At 45.3% G+C, this 19,786-nt stretch overlaps 1 long non-coding RNA gene across 2 annotated transcripts in view; it reads left to right on the forward strand.

Annotated features, from left to right (window-relative positions):
• Positions 1 to 19,786, forward strand: part of LOC127191004 (uncharacterized) — a 104,797-nt gene that overhangs the window by 3,435 nt on the left and 81,576 nt on the right. For both annotated transcript variants that reach the window (XR_007830811.1, XR_007830810.1), the window contains exon 3: positions 4,208 to 4,340. This is a non-coding gene — a long non-coding RNA (uncharacterized LOC127191004). The remainder of the gene's footprint in view (positions 1 to 4,207; positions 4,341 to 19,786) is intronic.

Here is a 19,786-nt window from a genome sequence, read left to right on the forward strand (position 1 = left end):
TTCAGGCAGCAGTACCTGATTGCTCTTTGGCAGCTCTTATTGGGCTATGCTTAAGAGTAAAATTTCAGTGGTGCCCTTCAGATACAAGCTGGAAATCTCCATTTCTGAAGGAACTCACTGGATAGAAGACATCAACAAATAAGTGTCTGACAAAGAGCAAGTGGCAGCTGCAATGGAGGACCCTAACCTACCGGGAAATGTCAATGGGTGTGCCCTTGAGTCTGGCTGATATGTGTCTTAAGAGCCATTGACCTATAATTGTTTGATGTTCTTAAATCTTTTGTCATTAATTAGGGTGACCAATATCAGATAAGGGTTGGGGTCAAAGGCTTTCACCGCACACAGAGATTGCCCCATTTCAACTAGTTCTCATGAGGGTGAGCGGGCAAGATCACCAAACATGACTTAATACCCAGTGTGGGAGGCATTAAGAGATGACAACAACCAATGACCCCACTGTGAGTCAAACATGATGTGTTCTCCATTGTTTGTTGTCATCCTAGAAGAAGAGAGCCTGAACCTCCTCCTTATGAGCATTGTGGTGCCAGTCAAGAGAAACTGAAGGGTACCTGTTGGCTCTGAAGGATTTGAGATGTATATGTCTTTGGAGATGGAAAAGACCCTTCCTCCAACAAGAGGGCAGTCCAGTGTGACTGCCACCCAGCTGGAGTCCTAGTCATGTCCTCCTAGAAGTCTGCTTATTCTGTAGTCTTGGCTGTATTCAGATCTAGGTAAGCCCTAATAACAGTGTTGTCCTACTTTTCATCATCTGCCGTATTTGAACAAGAAACATCCCCCATAAGCAAGTATGTTAAATACTGACCTCCAGCTGGTTTTGCTGTCTTGGAAGGTTCTGGAAAGTTTAGGAAATGGGGCCTATCTGGAGGACTGGCGGTATCATTTCCCAGGATCCTTACTCCCTTTATCTGCTTCCTGACTGTCTTGGGGTTTTTTTGTTTGTTTGTTTGTTTGCTTTTGTTTTCCTGTTGCTGTAATAAAATATCCCAACAAAAATAACTCAAGAGCGAAAAAGTTTATTTTAGTTCACAGTTCAAGTAGACTGTTACGAGAGGGAAGTTAAGGCAGTAGGAGCTTGAAGCAACTAGCTATGCCACGACCATAGTTGAGGAGAAGAGAGTGATGGATATCCATAGATGCTCAGTTCACTTTCCCCACTTCTGCAATTCAGGATCCCAGCCAGGGAGTGGTGCCACCCACAGTAGGCAGGCCCTCCCATTTCAGTCAATGCAATCAAGATAATCTTCCACATTCCTGTGCTGAAACCCTTCCCAGGAGATTCTGGATTCTGTCAGGTTGATAACTATCACAGTCACCTCTGGGGCATGAGCACCCTGCCCCATCATACCCTCCTTGCTCTGGAGAATCAAACACTCTGAAACTGTGACCTCAGACAAGTCTTTCTCCTTTTAAATTGTTTTCTTGGGTATTTTGGTCACTGGGGAAGAAGCAGATACAGCATCTGTCTGAACCTGTGTGAACTAGGGTGCCAGGGAAATACGCAGATTTTATATATCCACTCAAGGCTTCAGGACAATGGATCTTGGCGATGGGGCCAGGAAACAGCAGGCATCCCCAGAACACTGGACCTTCTCTCTTGAACAGCCAGCCATTGAAAGGGCAGAGAGACTCAAGCCAGCTCATATCTGGGAGAAGGGCCATTAAGTGGCTTGGGAACAGTATGGAACAGGGTAGTATGCCTCCCAGACATGAAGAATGATGACTAGAGAAGGACCAGGAAAGAGAAGTGACCAGCAGTATTTGTCTCAGTCTAGGAGAGTCTTGGACAAATGTCAGGACTGGAAAGAGAGATAGACTCAAAAACCAAAACCCAAATCCCGTAGCCTGGTTATAGATTTTCCTGAGGCCCCACTGGCTTTCACTTCTCATACTCTATGAAAACCATGCTCCTTCTTCACGTTCCTGAATACTCTTTTTCATCTTCACCCCTGTCCCAACACCTATTACCCAACCTACATTTCTTCCCAGCGTAGCCTGGACCCAAATGGAAAGTTTGTTAGAAGAAAAAGAAGAGGATGCGGAGCTGCAGGGGAAACTGTTGGTTGCCACGGGAACCATCCTGCCTCCGGGTCTGAATGGCTCTCTGTTCGCTGACGTCCATTCTCAGGGCAGGCCCTGGCACCAACAGGGACTGGGCACTGTATCCTCTGTGTCTCCCGTTTCCGGCATCCGGCTGGGTGGCATGCACCCCAACAGGTCTCCTGGTAGCAGGCAGGGCGTACAGGATTGAATGTTTCCTCCTGACCTCTTGTCCCGTTGTTGCTGCCCTGCCCAGCTGGGAAGCGAAGGGAAGCAGAGGGTGTTTCCCAGCTGTTTGAAGAGAGAGTTCTTGTTTTCCACTTGCATTTTTTTTTCTTCTTCTCCTGTCATCCAAACATGAACCATTGGCTGCTTGCCTGTCTCCTGCTGGCCAGCAGTCCTTGCTGGTCTCAAGTCTTGAATTTCTATTTATACTCTAAGAACTGAAGAATTTGTTTTCACCCAGCTCGGTACCCTGGGTGAGCTGCTGTCTGCACTATATCCTCATAAATTTTGCTGCAGGAGCTGACTACAATGGTTGAAATGATCGTGGCCTGAATGATTCAGGGACACATTAGACAGAGTTGGCCTAGACAGACAGGGTTTATTAGACTAGGTTGGGAATGGCCAAGGCCTCCAGGTGGCCAGCTCACACTGGGTATGGACTATGTGTGGCCATGTTGCAGGCCACCATTCCTCACACCAGTTCTCCTAACTGCCAAGTGACCTTACACATTCGACATCCCTCTATCTTCACACTTTTTACTCTGGCTTGGTGAGGCATGTATGTACTGGTCCTAGTTTTTCTTTCTAGAATCACATTATACTGTCATTGTCATCTTTTCTCAATTACCTGACTCTGGAAACATCAGTCTGTTTTCCGCTTCAAGGTCTTTGCAGATCCAGGTTCCCCTCTCTGAAGCAGTCTTCCTGGTTTGAGTGTCCCCATTGGCTGCCATGTGCTAGGAGACTTAGTCCTCAGAGTGGCAGTGTTAGAGGGTGTAGCTTTAAGAGGCGAAGCCTACTTGAAGGCCTTCTTTTCAGGTCACAGAGAGCTTGAGGTGGTCGTCACTCAACCCCTTGAACTCTAAGAGGGTTTTCAGAAAAGAAGTAAACGTGGCCCTCTCTTGTCCCTGACTTGTGGCTGGAGATGCAATCTTGCTCCTTTAAGCACTCTTGCCTTTGGTGCAGCCCCGGAGTGGCCTTCCCCATGCAGCATTGTCTGTACTGTCAGGACAGTGAACCTCCACTGCTTAGCAATCCCAAGACCTTTCCCTTGTAAAGCCAGCCCTCTTGAGTATTTTATGATGGTAACAGTCCACTCTCTTTCCAGCTTTTTTCACATGGTTAGGGCCTTCTTATCCTTCAGATCCTAAGGCTGACGACTCTTTAGTGAGGAGTCTGGAATGTTCCATCAGCACTCCTCTTTGCTCTCAGTCCCAGAACTCTTCCCAGCACATCACACTGTAGTTACTTGTATCTGCTTGTCCACTGCTTCCTAACTAAAGCATAGGGGCTCATGAACCAGGAACTTTTTCTGTTTCCACAAACCCTGCCCCTTCAGGATCTGGTCACCATGTCTGAAGCATTGGCTTCTCACTGCACACTTACTGAATAAGTGAAAGATGGGCTAATTTCTGCTCACAGTTTCCCCTTCCATCCTAAAGTAGGTTGCCTCTTTGTACAAAGCCTTCTTGACACCTTTACCCACAATTCCTCTCCATGGCCTAAGTTGGGCATCCACTCTGAATTCTCTTTCACCATAGGCAATCTTTGCATGCCGCATTATGATGACAGATGCCATGTTCTTTCTCCTTTTTTTTCAATACTGGAAGGAAAACCCAGGCCACAAGCATGTCAAGCAAGTGTGCTACCACCTGGCTCCAAACATTCTTATCTTAAACTAGATGACGGTGAGATATACACGGGTAGGGTCAGCTTTTCCTTCTGTGCCCCAGGATCTAGAACAAGACTTGGTACATGGAGATTTCTTGTCTTGTACAATGCTGCTTAGGCGAACCAGGGAACAATTATTAGATGACATTTTGGAGATGCATGGAATTCAGTATGCAGCAACTAACTATGAAAAAGAGATAGGGGTGGCCTAGAGTGATTTCTCGGTGTTTAAGAGCACTTACTTCTCTTCCAGAGGACCTGGCTTGGTTCCCTGCACCCACATGGTGGCTCACAACTGCCTGAGACTCCAGCTCTGAGAGATGGGACTCCTTCTTCTTGGCACCTACATGCAAGTAGGTGTGCATACATGCACACGGGATAAAAAGGTAAATCTTTTGAGTTGGAGAGATGGCTCAGCCATTTAAAGTTAAGGCTCATAACCAAAAATGAGACTGCAGTAAGTTTTAAGGTCCCAGGTTTCTTTATTCTTGATTTTGTCTGACAGAATTCTAATAGTGGCTGGAGAGATGGGTCATCGGATAAGAGGATGCGCGGCTCTTGCAGAGGATCTGAATTCAGTTTCTATTACTTAAATTAGGTGGCTCACAACTCCAGATCTAGGGGACCAACGCCCTCTTCTGCCCTCTGTGGGCACCTATACTCATCTACATATACTCACATGTAGATACACACAAGTATGCATAATTTAAAATGAAATAAAACAGCTTGTGTCCTTGAAGGTTTTTAAGATAGTATTTTATTTATTCTTTAAGAATTTCATATAATGTATTTAGATTTTATTTACTTCTCATCTTTCCCCTAACTCCTCCAAGATTCACCTCACCTTCATGCACATCCAAATTTGCAGCCACTTAAGAAATATCTTATTAAATCCAAATTCTGCTGCCGGTCTATTTCTGACTGTGAGGCTGTCCACTACAGCTGTACACTACTGACTACATGGTCTATCTACCCAGGATATAGAAGCTGAACTAAATTCTTTCATTTCCAAGTTTCGTTTGGTCATTGCATTTTATTACAGCAATAGAAACACTAAGACAGAAATTGATACTAGATCCAGGGGAAATTGCTGTGACGGGCCTTGGGAGGATTGCACTGGCATTTGAACCTAAGGCTGGAAAAGTCATGGAGGGCTCAGCTCAGGGGGCTTTTCTGTGGGAGCTCAGAAGATAAGCAGGCCGAGAGCAATGCACACTACAGAGGCCTGGCTTGTGAATTTCAGACGGAAGCGGAGATACTAACAGGGATGTTTCAGTGGTATTTTGTATTAAGAATATGCTCTTTGGGCTGGAGAGATGGCTTAGTGGTTAAGAGGACTGCCTGCTCTTCCAAAGGTCCTAAGTTCAATTCCCAGCAATCGCATGGTGGCTCATAACCATCTATAATGAAATCTGGTGCCGCTTTCTGGCCTGCAGGTGTATATATGCAGGCAAAACATTGTATACATAATAAATAAATAAATCTTAAAAAAAAAAAAGAATACGCGCTTCAGGGGAGGTGGAGCTAGAGTGGTTGTGATTAACAAGAAACCAAAACCACTGAGGTGAAACCTTTGCTTCGCTGGGACAATGGATACATCAGCCGCGGCTGACAAGATCAGCTGTGATTGAAAGACAGCTTCACTGAGGCCCAGAGAGCCAAGGCCGTGCCTGGTGCTGGCAGCTGAACTTATTAATTTATACAGGCCTTCCAGGTAGTACTTGTTTTGAAAGCATGAAGGGGTCGTGGCGGGCAGCTAAGCATTGGCACCATGAGAAGCCAGGGAAGGCTGTTGGTGAAGATGCAGCCTCAGATGCAGCAGAAGCCCCAGGCTGGGAGGGGTCGTAGAGAGATGTTAAGGCTTGGTACCATGTGGGATGGTTAGAGTCCCCCGAAGAGTGCCCAGGAGAGGGTATTGGTGGAGGTGCAGCCCAGTTGCAGCAGAGACCCTAGAATTTTGAAAATGTCAGTGCCATGGGATTATCACAGGATGGCAGCTGGTGTGAGGTGGAGCCAGCCTGACCCTAGGAGACCAGCTGTGTGTGCTATGAATGGCGGAGACAGGGAAGTAGGACTGCTTAGGTCCTCTGGAGCCCAGAAGATCATGAGTCCCAGACATCTGAGCCTGAACTTTCACACTGTTCCACTTTGGCTTGGCTTTGAGTGTGACTGTGCCCTAGTTCCCCCTTCTTGGTATAAGAAAATAGAGCGTATTTCTTATCTTACAGGAGTCTACAGTTAGCACATTTTGGAATCTGAGGGAGACTCTGGATATTTTAAAGAGCCTGAACTTTTAAAGTGTTTGAATTTGTAATGACTGCGGGGCTTTTAAAAGTTGAAATGTTTTATATAGTGATAGAGATATTTATACGAGATCTTGGGGGTTAGACAAGAAAAGAAAAGTTTATGGTTAGTTATGTGTTTATGTGTCAGGTTGACACAGGGTCAGTCGTGTTAGTCTTATGTCTGTTTGACACAAGCTGAAGTCATTTGGGAAGAGGGGCTATCAATGGATCAAATGCCTCCATAAGATTTGTATGCAGAACATTTTTCTGATTAATGTGTAAACGTGGGTGGGCCAAGATCACTGCAGGCAGTCCCAGTCCTAGGCAGGTGGTCCTGGATAGCATAAGAAAGCTGGCTGAGCAAGCCATGGGGAGAAAAGCTAGTAAACAACATTCCTGCATGGCTTCTGCCTCAGTTCCCGCCCTGACACCCCAAAGTGGACTGTGACCCAGGATGTGTAAGCCAAATAATCCCTTTCCTTCCAAACTTGCTTGTTGTTATAATGATTTATCACAGCAACAGAAACCCTCAGACGGTCCTAAGAGAAGTAAAATTAGAAAATCCACAGGTGGGTTGAAATTAAATAACAGAACCCTAAACAGCCAATGGTTCAAAGAAGAATTCAAAACATATATTAGAAAATATTTAGATGTGAATGAGGAGGAAAGCATAATACCAAAAACTTATAGAATATAGTGAAAAACAGTGCTAAGGGGGGAGATTTACAGTGTAATTCATATATGTGAAAAAACGAGAAGGGTTGGCATGGGATGCACACCTATCATCCCAGCACTCAGGGAGATGGCGTAGAGCAAGGAGTTCAGCACCAACCTTGGGTACATAAACTATGCACAAACAAACAAACAAACAGACAGACAAGAAAACAGGTTAGTGACATGGCTCCATGCATAAAGGCACTTGCCACCCACCAAGTCTGACCATCTGATTTCTATCCTTGTAACCCACATGGTGGAAGGGGAGAACCAACTTCCAAAAGTTGTCCTCTGACCCTCACATGCACACTATGACATACACACAATAAATACATGTAACAAAATTAAAATAAACACACAAATAACAACATAACATATTATGCTGGTGAAATGAGCCAGACGCGCGCGCGCGCGCGCGCGCGCGCGCACACACACACACACACACACACACACACACACACACACAAATAAATAGTACATGACTCCATTTACATGTGCAGCTTACGCGGTTACAACCACAGGCACAGAAAGTAGGATGATAGATGCCAAGGGCAGGTTGGAGAAAATAGAAATTACTGATTTGTCTGATTTATGAAATAAAAGGGCTGTGCAAATTACCATAGCACAACACAGTGAATGTATTTAATAGCATTAACCTCTACACTAAAATAGTTTTACAAAAACAATTTTTGTTATGAATTTTATAGTAAAATAATTTAAAAAGGAATTTACAATAAAAATAGTAAACAAAATAAACAATTTTCAAGAGCGCTTAGGTATTTTGGGGAGAAGGCACATTTAGATTTTGACAATGTATTTATTGCTTGATTAATAGTACAGTTGTACTACGTTAAAATAGTTGTTCTTATTGCCGTATGGCACCCTAGATTATGTCCTCTAGAGAGGCATTGGAATCCAAATAAAGTGTCATTTGATTAATAGAAATACATGGGTTAGCTTCTCCAAATGTACCAAGAGAAGGTGGAATACTATTGTGAAAAACAAAACAAAACAAAAGAAAACAGAACAAAACCAAGGGCTAAAGAAACAACTCAGTGAGCAAGAGTACCGGATGCTCTTACAGAGGTCCAGGTTTCAATTCCTAGCACCCACAGGATGGCTCATACTATCTGTAACTCCAGTTCTAGGGGATCTGATACCCTCTTCCAGCCTCCATGGGCACTGCACACCAGATAAGGACATGTGTGGTACATGGACATACACAAAAGCAAGACACCTATATATTCATAAAATAAAAATAAAGGGATGTAAAAAAAATCTGGGGGAAAGGAAGTGACTTGAGAGCATGCCCTGGCTCCAGAGTGGAAAGCTGTACGGAATAAATACAAGCAAATTGCTAACACGTTAAGGAAGTACTCTCAGAAATGTATAACTGTGAAGAGATCTGTCAAAGAGATTTGGGGGGAGTTCTCTCCCTCCATCCAAAGGCTTGGTCACATTTTCCAAATTATTTGAAAGAGAGAGAAATTAATAAATGTTATCTTTATTTTGCCCAACGGTAACTTACAGGAACTGGAAGGGTTGGGCCAGGACAATGGGCAGACAGATGAAAATATGCCTTTGATGAAATGAACTCCTCAGAGATTAAAGTCCTGGAAAGATTTTTCTGGAAAGATTTTCTGAATTCAAACCTGAGCGAGGCTTCCCTTCAGTCATCTGTTCACCCGGAGGGAGCAACAGAAGGCCAACTGACCGACAAAACTCAGTACAGAGTTCAAGAGGCGAGCCCAGAAGGATGCAACACAAAGAAAGGACTTTAAAAGAGCCTGGAAAATTCATCACCAGATAAAACCATAGTTCGGTAAAACTGACAAATAACAGGTACTCACACTTAGTTAAGGATCAGATCTGAACTTTGAGCAGGTTGTATCTTAGACTTCTAAAGCCAGCCAAGAACATCTTTGGAGGTGGGGCTGGGTACCATTTCCATTCTGCCTTGCCTGGTATCTTGAAGCCTAGGGATGTTCTGTGTTGTCCCAAATCCTTGTTTCAGTCCTGCCTACCTTTTCCTTTGCTGTGACATCTTCATCTGTATTCTATGTTGTTTTTCATCCTTCCCCTCAAACCTCTACCAGTGGTTCTCAACACTCCTAGTGCTGCGACCATGTGATACAGTCCCTCACGTTGTGGGGACCCCAACCATAAAATTATTTCCTTGCTACTTCATAACTGTAATTTTGCTACTGTTATGAATAGTAATGCAAATATCTGATATGCAGGATAGCTGATATGTGATCCAGAGGTTGCAAACCTCTGCATCTCATTTCTCCTTGTTTTTCAGTCAATGTTATTCAAGCCAGCTTTCTCTGTGGACTCCAGGGGCAGATGCATATAAACTTTTGCTACAATTAACCAAATATTATATGTTTGAAACTCTGGAGAGAAAGAGAGAGAGAGAGAGAGAGAGAGAGAGAGAGAGAGAGAGAGAGAGAGAGAGAGAGAGAGAGAGAGAGAACTGCCCAAAGGTGCTGGTGTGCCTAAACAGCCACAGGAGCATAGGTGGCACCTAACTAAATGTCAACCTAATAAAAATTTTATGGGCCTGAGAGTTAAATTTTATATAATTTTTGTTTAACATAAAGTGTCATTGTTTCAGTATTCTTACTAATCTAAACATTTTAGAAATATATGTAACTGGGGGTTCATAGAAAAATGAGTAGCAGACGAGACTAGCTGATTAACCATAATTTGCAGATTCCCACTGCACCATATCACTATCTAGTACAGTAGCCACCAATCACAGGTGACTAGGGGGAACTGGAAATGTGACCAGTTTGTACTGAGATGTGCTGATGGTTCAAAAGCACAAAACAGACTGCAGGTTTCCTAGGGGGCAGAGAGAGAGAGAAAGAGAGGGGGGGAGGGAGAGAGGGAAGGGGGAGAGAGGGAGGGGGGAGAGAGGGAGGGGGAGAGAGGGAGGGAGAGAGAGAGAGAGGGAGGGAGAGAGAGAGAGGGAGGGAGGGAGAGAGAGAGGGAGGGAGAGAGAGAAAGAAATCTCATGAATAATCTTGTATTGATTGCATTTTGACAAAGGTTTTTTTTAAAAATATGAATTAGGCTAAACCATATTACTTCATCCACCTCTGTTCTGCTTTTGAAATGCAACTATTAGAGATTATCGCTTATATATGTGGCCGCTCTTCTGTTCTTTTTGGTGCAGTAAGAAGCAATGCGTTAAGCTTTGCTGAGTGAATGCAGAGGGCTTCCGAAGCATAGCTCTACAAGCTAAAAGTCTCCCTCCCAAATCTCAAACCTGCCTGGGTATTCCTGTCCTGATGCTCTTGTGCAGCAAGGCTATGAGGTTTCCATCTGAGCACTTAGGTTAGGATGAGAGGATTCAGTAAGAAGCAGGGTGTGTCTAGGGCCTGTGTTGGTCCTCTGCCTCCCAGATAGCAAGCACCGTTCTTCTCTGCCAGGCTTTGATGCTGACGTCTTCCTCACAGTCTTCCTCCCTTACTGCTTGTGGTTCTTTGGATGAGAATGGCTCCTGAAAGCGCATATATTTGAATATATGGGAATATATTGGTTGTAGGAAGTAGAACCATTTGAAAGGATTACAAGGATTTAGGAGGTGTGGCCTTGCTGGAGAGAAAGTATGTCACTTGGGGTAAGCTTTGAGGTTTCAAAAGCCCACCAGGATCATGATGTAGCTCTCAGCTACTGTTCTAGTATCATGCATGCTGCCATGCTCTCACCATGATAGGTTAATTGTCTGAAATGGTAAGCAAGCCCTCAATGAAATGCTTTTAACTTATGAGTTGCCATGATCACAGCGTCTTCTCACTACAATGGAACATTACTTCTATTTTTTTCCCCTCTGTGGCGCCCGTGCCACCGTGGTACCGAGTTGAGGGCGAGGGACTGCAGATTTAACTCATGCACACACATGCGCGTGCACACACACACACACACACACACACACACACACACACACACACACACACAATAACACAGCGGGTCCTTCGTGCTAAGAGAGCAGCAGTTGCAGCAGCAGCCGCGGCAGCAGTTTATTATTCTCGTCTTTTCCCAGAGTTCCAAAGAGCCTTCTAATAGGCAGCAAAACAGGAATCCTCCTCCCAGGTGAAATCCCTCAAGAGGTGATTGCACACAGGAGGAAAAGTCTCGAGGATGGGAGGGGTGCATTCTCAGAGCAGTAAACATGACTAGCTAACCAAGTTAAACACAGACACGGAAGCTGCTAGAAACAGGACATGAACCAGCAAGACAGGCAGGCAGCTCAGTCGGGCCTGGTTCCTACACCCTCAAACTTGCTGATCCTGGAGCTGCTGGTCAAAATCCACAATGGGCTTGTTAAGGTACAGAGAGCAAGGTTCATCCCCAGAAATACTGACTTGGTCCCAGCAGACGTCTGGTAAGTGGCTCGTTTACACGTCTGTGTATGCTTTCCATGGTTCCGTGGATGGCCTTGTGGTCCTGGGCTAAACTACAATGTGGTAGGAAATGAGCAGAGGATAAAATGAGCTGAAGTCTTCCTTTTGAGGCTCGGTGGTCTTGAGGAAAGTGTGCACATCCCTATGCAGCCCTGTGGTGCGATGCAGCGGTAACTCCTAGCCCATCCTGATTTCCTGTTCTTGTCTCCTCGGGTCTTTCTAGAAGGGGTAATTTTGAGCATGGAGGGCAGTTCCCAGGCCTTGCAGCGTCTTGTGATTGTGCCTTTCAGTATTCTGTACACCAGCTGCACGCAGACATACACTTTGCCTGAAATCGTGTTAAAGCAGTCTCAGTGTGCGCACATGGGATAAAAATGTAGCCAATATCATCACAAGTGCTGTCAGGGTTTGCAGTCCTGCTCTGCAGTTATGAGTTAGAAATCCAGACCCACCTGAGAGCAGGCTTTAGATATTAGAGGAGATAAACTGAGTGTTCCCTCTCTTTTGCCACTTCTGAGGGTTTGCTGCTAGTAACTGTCCACGGAACAGATGATGGCATGTCTCTAAGATACGTAATACAAGAGAGTGCCCAGTGCAGCCTGCCTGCTGAATGCAAGAGCGTAGTTTTCACATTAGGCTTAAGCGGAGCGACACAACTATAGGGCGGATGACACACTGTCCCAGGCTGAATTCTGGAGTGCAGAATTCTGTTATGATTCTGGGGAGGACTCACATTTCCTCAGATGACCCCACTATGCTGCCTCTATTTTGAGTGGCAAGTTGAATGCTGAATTGTCTGAATATCTACCAGATGCAAAGTATAAAAATGTTTTCCTTGCCTTGTATACATTTAGTCATTTATCATCTGGATTCATGCATGTGTGCACGCATGTGCATATGTGTATGCGTGCATATATGTGCATCCGCATACATATGCATGTATGTTTGTATGCATGTGTGTACATGCATGTGTGTGTCTGTGTCTCCATGCTTTTGTATGTGTCTATTTTTGTACCTGTGATTGTGTGTGCATGTGCATGCCCAGCTGTATGTATATATGTGTGCACAGCATGTGTGTGCACAGCTTGTGTGTGTGTGTGTGTGTGTGTGTGTGTGTGTGTGTGTGTGTATACTTGCTGAGGCCAGAAGAGGATGTCAGATGTCCTACCCTGCAGCTCTCCCACTTGCCCCACTGAGAAAGTGTCTCTCACTGTACCTGGAGCTTGTACCTTTTCACAGTTACCTAGCAAGCCCCAGCCATCCTCCAGTCCCTACCACTCACAGCACTGGGGTTATAGGCATGTATAGTCAGGTGCAGCCTTTAACGTGGGTGCTGGAAATTTCAACTGAGGTAGCACTCATGCTTGTACAGCAAGTAATTTACTCACTGAACTGCCTCCCCAGAGCTGATCACCTGGGCTCTCAAAGTTACTAGAGAGTTTCTGACAAAGAAAGTAAAATGTTCCAGAAAAAAGTCATGACTGTTATAATGTGCATATTCCCTCATCACTATGTAAGTCCCTAGTGGAATGCAAACCCCTAGGAAGCATGCACAGACCCTGCCTTCAAGTAGGTCTAATCTAGGAGCAATACAGAACAGTGCAGTGAAAGTCCAGCCACAGAAGTGGCAAGTGTCACATTCTGTGCTAACAGAGCACAGAACCCGATGGCATTATTTCATATGGGCATGAAGTCACTTGAACCCAAGGAAGACTGCAAGGAGAGATGGGCTTTGAGCCAGCCACAGAGTACAGATTTCAGCTAGGAAGCGATGAGGAATTAGCGGAGGACAGGGAAGAGCCAGTGTATCTATTCGGGGGGGGGGGGGGGGGTGGATTGGAAAATGATGGTTGATAGAAGGAATGTATGGGACTTGCCTGTGTTTCTAGGGCCTGTGTTTCATTTAATGATTGATAATGGTAACACTAGTCTAAATAAGAGGAAAGATAGTATGAGCCACTCTAACAAAAATTAATATATTCTGTATAGTGTTATTTGTATATATGTTTTCAGAACTGGCTGTTTGGCACTGGACAGCCGGTTGGTGTGCTTTCACCTGGAGAAGGCCGCCTCTCCCACTCCCAGCTTTCGACAGTTGCCTATAGTTCTTTTTGTAGGGTTGAGGCCTTGTGGGTTTGCCTCTTGGCATGTCCATTGCTGTTGTCCTTGCTCAGTTCATGTTTGGGCAGTCATGATGTCTTACACTCTATAGGACAGCTTGTTGGGCTTCAGACCCGGGACACACAGCTGAGGTGCCTTTTGAACCAAAGCAGACCTGACCTCCAGGTTTTCCCAGCAGCCTTCAGTCCCTGTCTGCTCCAGGGCATGGCTGGCACACCCTGCCATCTACCCTGAACTCGCCAGCCCAGGGGTGGGTCTTCCCCTCCCCCAGGGGCTTTTCACTATATAATCTGGAGATTTTGGTCTCTGTGGGACAGAGGTCCCCCTCCCCACTTCTTCTTTCTGTATTTCTTCTCTCCCTCTCTGTGCCTGCACTTTTCTGTCTCTCTTAGTAAGGCTACTTCTATGGTCCTGTTCTTCGGGATCAGTGAACCCGGTGAGAGCTGCTTCCAATAAACCTGCCTTTAAATACTTTAACATGTCTTTAATTAGCTCATTTCACCTGCAGAAAGAAAGATAACCTCAGATAGCTAATTGGTGAAAGAAGAGGCCATGCCTTTGAAGGAGAGAGGGGAGGGGAATGCGCGAAGGTTTGGAGGGAGGAAAGGAAAGGCATAATATTGCAATTATTTCATAATCTCAAAAGCAAAAAGTCAAATAAATACAATAAAATAAGTCGTGTATTCAAGATATTATGTAAGCAGAACACAGAGGTTCCAGGGAAATCTGATTGACTTAAAGACCAGGCTGTTTGGTTAAAAAAAAAAAAACCAAGTAGCTTTGGGGAAGCATAACCATGGTACGGTGCGTAACAGAGACTGTAGTTCTCATAGAAAATGCTTTAGGCTCATACATAGTATAATTGACTAAACACTTAGATTTGAGCTTCTTTCAGATGTGAGTCTAAGTCCTGTTCAAGAGCCCGTTAGATATATGATCTCACAACGAATTGCTTTATCTGGCTCAGCTTCATCCAGAAAGATCTGATGGTGACCTCTGTCCCACAGAGATTACTATGAGAACAACCATGTAAATGTGAACAGGATTAAAGTAATGGGAAGATGCAGCTGGTTTATGCAAAAAGCACAAATCAAAGCTTCTTGGGGGAAAACCAGCAGACTTCACAGCCGTTAGAAGACAAGGAAAGAAACCAAGGCATCGTTTTTCTTCCTGCCTTGTTCTCGGTAAGCGATGGCCCAAACTGCAGTCCACAGGAATGCTGTCCGGACAGCCTAAGTACTACAGCTGATTATTTAAACAAGGCAGGGACGGGAGGGGTGAGGGGCGTTCCTAAGGATCTGTGAAGAAATGCCACATGAGCAAAGATCGAAAAAGTTAACTGGGGTGTAAGTTACTTTCCTTGTTTACAACAAATGGTGGCGAAACAGCTGGAGGAGGAGGGCTTACTCTGGCTTCTGTCTTAGAGGACTCACTCTAACATGGTGGGGACAGGTGCAGGCACAGAGTAGCTCACCTCACAGCGGGCAGTAAGCTGAGAGAAACACCTTTACCCTGAGAGGCTTTTGTCCTTGCCTTCTCTTATTTCACCAACCCCCAGCCACACTTTATCCTGTCTGGAAACACCCTCAACAGACACACCCAGGGGTGTGCTTTACTAAGTCTCCCAGCTACTTTTCAGTCCTGTGGACAACCGCAACTAACCACCCCAAGTCTACCCTTCTTAACACGATGCCCAAACACGTCTCCTTCATCTGTAACATTCTACCGCCTAAGCCAAAGAAAGGGTCATGGGCATTTTTTCTAAGTAAAAGTTTAAAGTTAACATACAGAGCAACACATAGGCTTTATTATAATATTAAAAATTATTTTGAGATATTTTTAATCATGTGTATGTGTGGGTATGTTCATGAGTTCAGGTGTCCTTGGTGTCTACAGGCGAATGCTGGATCCTCCTGGAATTAGGATCACGGGCAGTTGTGAGCTGTCCCTTGTGGGTGCTGGGAAAGGAACTTGGGTCTTCTGCCAGAACAGCTTGTGCTCTTAACTGCTGAGCCATCTCTTCAGCGCCCGTTAAACATTTTTATACAAATGTTTATTCTTTGCTCCCATTTACTCATTTATGAGCGCCTTCATAGTTTCAATGTTGTTCAAAAGTCCAAATCCAAAGACTGCTCTGAAAATCAATGCGAACTCCACCGTCACTTCTTGTAAAATAAAAAAAAGTGAGTTTCAGGCTTCCAACACAGAACGGCACGGGTATTCCCATCGGGAAAGGGTGAAATCTGGGCACACGACATTAAACCCTGCAGCTTCATTTCCAGCACCTGGAGCTCATGTGGGCCGCTCCCCGCCCCTCCCCCTGGGGGGCGGGGCCCGCTTTGTTCTTTACAACCACGGGCCCTCCTCTTGGGCAGACTCCATTGCTTGTGGCTTTCCTTGACAGATGTTCCACATTCCTGGGATCAAAGACATCCTGGGATTCCCGCTCTATCTTTGGCTTATAAATATGCACTAGCCACTCAGCAGCTGCCTGCAGGGATTGCAATCCTACTACACACTGCTTGGTTTTTCAGGTCTTTTTTACTCGTTGATTCGTATATTCTGCATCCCTGGGAAACCAGCATCATGTGATGATGCCAAGATTTGCTGCCGGTTTAAGACCATAGCTTGCAGTGACTTCTCGGTGACTGGTTGGCCCAATGCAGGAAGCTGCTTCTCCAGGTGGCTCTAACCAAGGATCCTTGGAGCCTTCTTGAAGCAAATGATTTCAAATAAGTTATTTACTTATTCATTTTGGCTTTTTGAGACAGAGTTTCTCTATGCAGTCTTGGCTGTTCTGGGACTCACTATGTAGACCAGGCTAACCAGAAACTCAAACCTTTCCTCTGCCTCCTGAGTGCTGGAATTAAAGGCTTCAAAAATGTTTTTAAGATGTATGTACACCTTTAACCAGGTGGTGGCGGCACACTGCTTGGGAGGCAAAGGCAGTGAGTTCAAGGCCAGCCTGGTCTACAGAAAGATTTCCACGACAGCTAGGACTATATTGAGAAACCTTGCCTCAAAAAACTAAAAACCAAAACCGAAAAAAGACTACACCCTTGACCTTCCTCTTTCTTTTTCTCCCTCTGTGCTCTCTTTCAAATTAATGGTCTCATTTTTTTCCTTATTGGTCCACACATGCAAAGTCCTAAGTATTTAAACACAACCTGCTCAGTCTGTGTGATATTACTTGTGTGTGTCTGTTTTCACACTCTTTTTAGGAACGTTAACCGCATTTTCTTTTGTCCTTAGCCTAATACAAGCTTTTGTTCTTGGCACGCTGCAAGCTCTCAAACGTTTCTGCTCTGCTTCTTACCCAGTTCGCACTGTAACACAGGCTGGCAATGCCCATGTCATTGCTAAATGCGGTGGAGCCCTGAAGTTGCCTTTGCCACATTCATTAGCCTATTATCTTTAAACTCAGCTCAACTGTAGTCTCAGGGCAGAATATAGATAAGGTCTTTGGCCCAGGGCAACACATGTTTCCATCTGAAAAGTGATGAGTCGTCCTCACTGTCCACACTCTCCTCTGCGTTCTGGTGTTCTGAGCTCACACCGGAGTCTTCCACTAAGCTTTGCTTAGAATCTTGCAGGGTGTCTCCAGCCTGCACTTAGGAGGCTTTCTAAAGCCATCGCCAACGCTTCTGACCACACAGGATGGTAGTCACGGAAACAACCTCCCTTCTCCCAAACGAACACATGCCATTCTTATTGCTGTGAAAAAATAGTGGGCACAGCTTAAGGGAAAGTTTTTTTTTTTTTTTTCTCAACTTATCAGTGATTTCCGTTCATCACGGAGGAGAGCACGGCAGAGCAGCTCACACGGCAGCCAGGAAGCAGAGAGAAAATGCCTCTGCTCATTTCCTTTCTTCTTACTCCATCTTAGTCCCTAGCATTCTGGATGGTGCTGCCCTCTTTTGGGGTATGTCTCCCCCCTTATCGCGTCCTCTTTTGAGACGCCCACACAGGCCTACCCAGCTGCATGCTTTACTTGTCTCCATCTCCATCCGGTCCAGTTGACAATCAAGGTTAACCATGACATGAGGGGACTTGGTAGAGCAAGAGTAACAGTCCTTCCGGGTCACAGAGTGCCTTTGTCATGTGTCAGAGGTTCTCTGGGGACACTTGCTGCATAGGATCAATGAGACTTTTCATGGCAGTGTGGGGCTGGGGCTCTTTAGGGTTTGCCCAGAATTCTGTGAATTCCTTCCTAAGAACTGTGTTAATTCGCCTGCCATGGTGGCGGTTCTCCTAACGCCCTGACACTGGACCTTGGGGAGCACCTTCACAGAGACCTCCTCCTCCCTCCCACCCCAGGTGCTCTTAACAAATACAGCCTCCCTCCCTCTTTTTACCACCAAACCCTAAGCCCTCAGCAGCTTCCTTGCTAAGGTCCCCCCACCCCCAAAGTCTGCATAATTTTTAAATTGTTTTGAAAAAAGAAAAGCAGTCAAAAGCTGCGAAGACTCAAACAGAATCAGAAGGAACAACAGCAACAGTAATTACGATCTTCAATGCAACCTCTGGCTTCTGGGGCCCCTCACTGAAGACACCACCCCACGGCACAGACCTCACTGCCCATCCCAGCTCCCCCAGCTCCCCCCACCCCCGCCCCGCAGGCATGCACATGTTTGCTCAGTCTTATTTCCTGGCTGATTTCTTACTCTTTCTTTCCCACCTGTCTCTTGTCTGCAAGGCTCCCTGCAGCCAACTGTACACCTCTAGAACTTTCTCTAGCAACCAGAGAACTTCTAGAAAGAAGACATGAAAAAGGAGTGAGACCAAACCTAAATATTTCCCCAGATCTGAGATGCAATGGGAGTTTGGCAAAATGATTTGGGGTTGGTAAAACCAATTTTTAGATGCTGTGGGACACTGCTGCTATAAATAAATAAATGTGGCTCCTCTCTATCCTTTGGACTAAACATTTAAGAACTGATTCTTTTAGAAAAAGGAAAGTCAGACACAGTCTTTGCAAGAAGAATTTGTAGTCAAAGAAACTTCCCACATTATTCATGCTTGCCTCTAGTGACCTATTACGTGTTAATTCAGGTTTTTGTTTTAAATGTAGTGTATAGACCTAGTAGTAGATGTGCTTTCTGATATACGAAAGGAGGTAGGAAAGGCCATGCTTGCACCTGAGGGGTAATATCAGTAATGGAAGGAAGGAAGGGAGGGAGGGAGGGAAGGAGGGAGGGAGGGGCAGGAAGCTAGCAGTTCCAGGCCTGCGGGTTGGAGGGTGGGTGGGTGCAGGAGAGAGTGTGCTGTGGCTTCTTTCCAGGTGTCAGACATTGGCTCCTCCTTGGGCCACCCCCGCCCCCTGACATATTGTCCTCCCCCGATGTCCAAAGCTCCCTTACCTAGCTTCTGAGTTTCCGGTTAGGGCTGAGCCAATAAAAATCTCAAGGCGCAGAACATTCTACCCTGGTCCTCTGCTCTGAACCCACAGGTCTTAGCAAGGGCTAAGGCTTGGGGGGGGAGCTGGGGGGTCTCGATAATTCCCACAGAAGCAGAGAAGCTTGGGAAGCAGGGGCCAGGCATTGATGAGCACATCTGAGCTTCAGTCGCCAACCCGTGATTAGTATAATCTGTCACATGACCTTGGAGTCTTCGTTGTTCTCAGCGTGATGAAGACCTAGGTTACCTTGTTATTATTAGAATTAGATAAATTAATGTCATAGAGTAAATTGTTCATGCCAAGAGAAGGTAGCTGGCATCTACCCCACAGACCCAGAAAATGTGCCCTTTAATTACTCAAGCATTTAACCAAACCCAGATAAGAAAAAAATGTTGCTCATTACCAGTAGCAGATTGCTACAAACTCATCAGAGTAAGTAGCTCATAGTCACCTTGGACATACCGGTCCTTAGAAAATAGAAGACAGCAACTCTGTTTTTTGTAAGCAAGATGCAACTGTGAGGGGATGAATCCATGTTTCTTTACTTTGTAGACATCAGCAGGTTTCTCAGTGCATTCTAGGACCGGGTTCTGGAGTTGACTGGTTAAAACGGGAGTCTGGTAGCCAGAGCCACTCTCATCATTTGGATTAGGAGTTAATTTTTAGTAACCCATGTTACTATAGGCAGCAACAGGCATTCGTTTTGTTTTGTTTTATTGTTCTGACTATACTGTAGTGAATAGAAAATTTTAAACCCACAAGTGCTCTTAATTCTAAAGCCCTGACTACTAATTACTATTGTGGCAAATGCTTGGAGAAGCCAAGTGCCAGGCACTGACCTAAGTGTTCCCACTTGACTCATTCGGCCATCAGAAACAATGCTGAGAGCGGTGCTATTCCTA

The sequence above is a fragment of the Acomys russatus genome, chromosome 6 (assembly GCF_903995435.1).
Source record: "Acomys russatus chromosome 6, mAcoRus1.1, whole genome shotgun sequence".
NCBI lineage: Eukaryota > Metazoa > Chordata > Mammalia > Rodentia > Muridae > Acomys > Acomys russatus.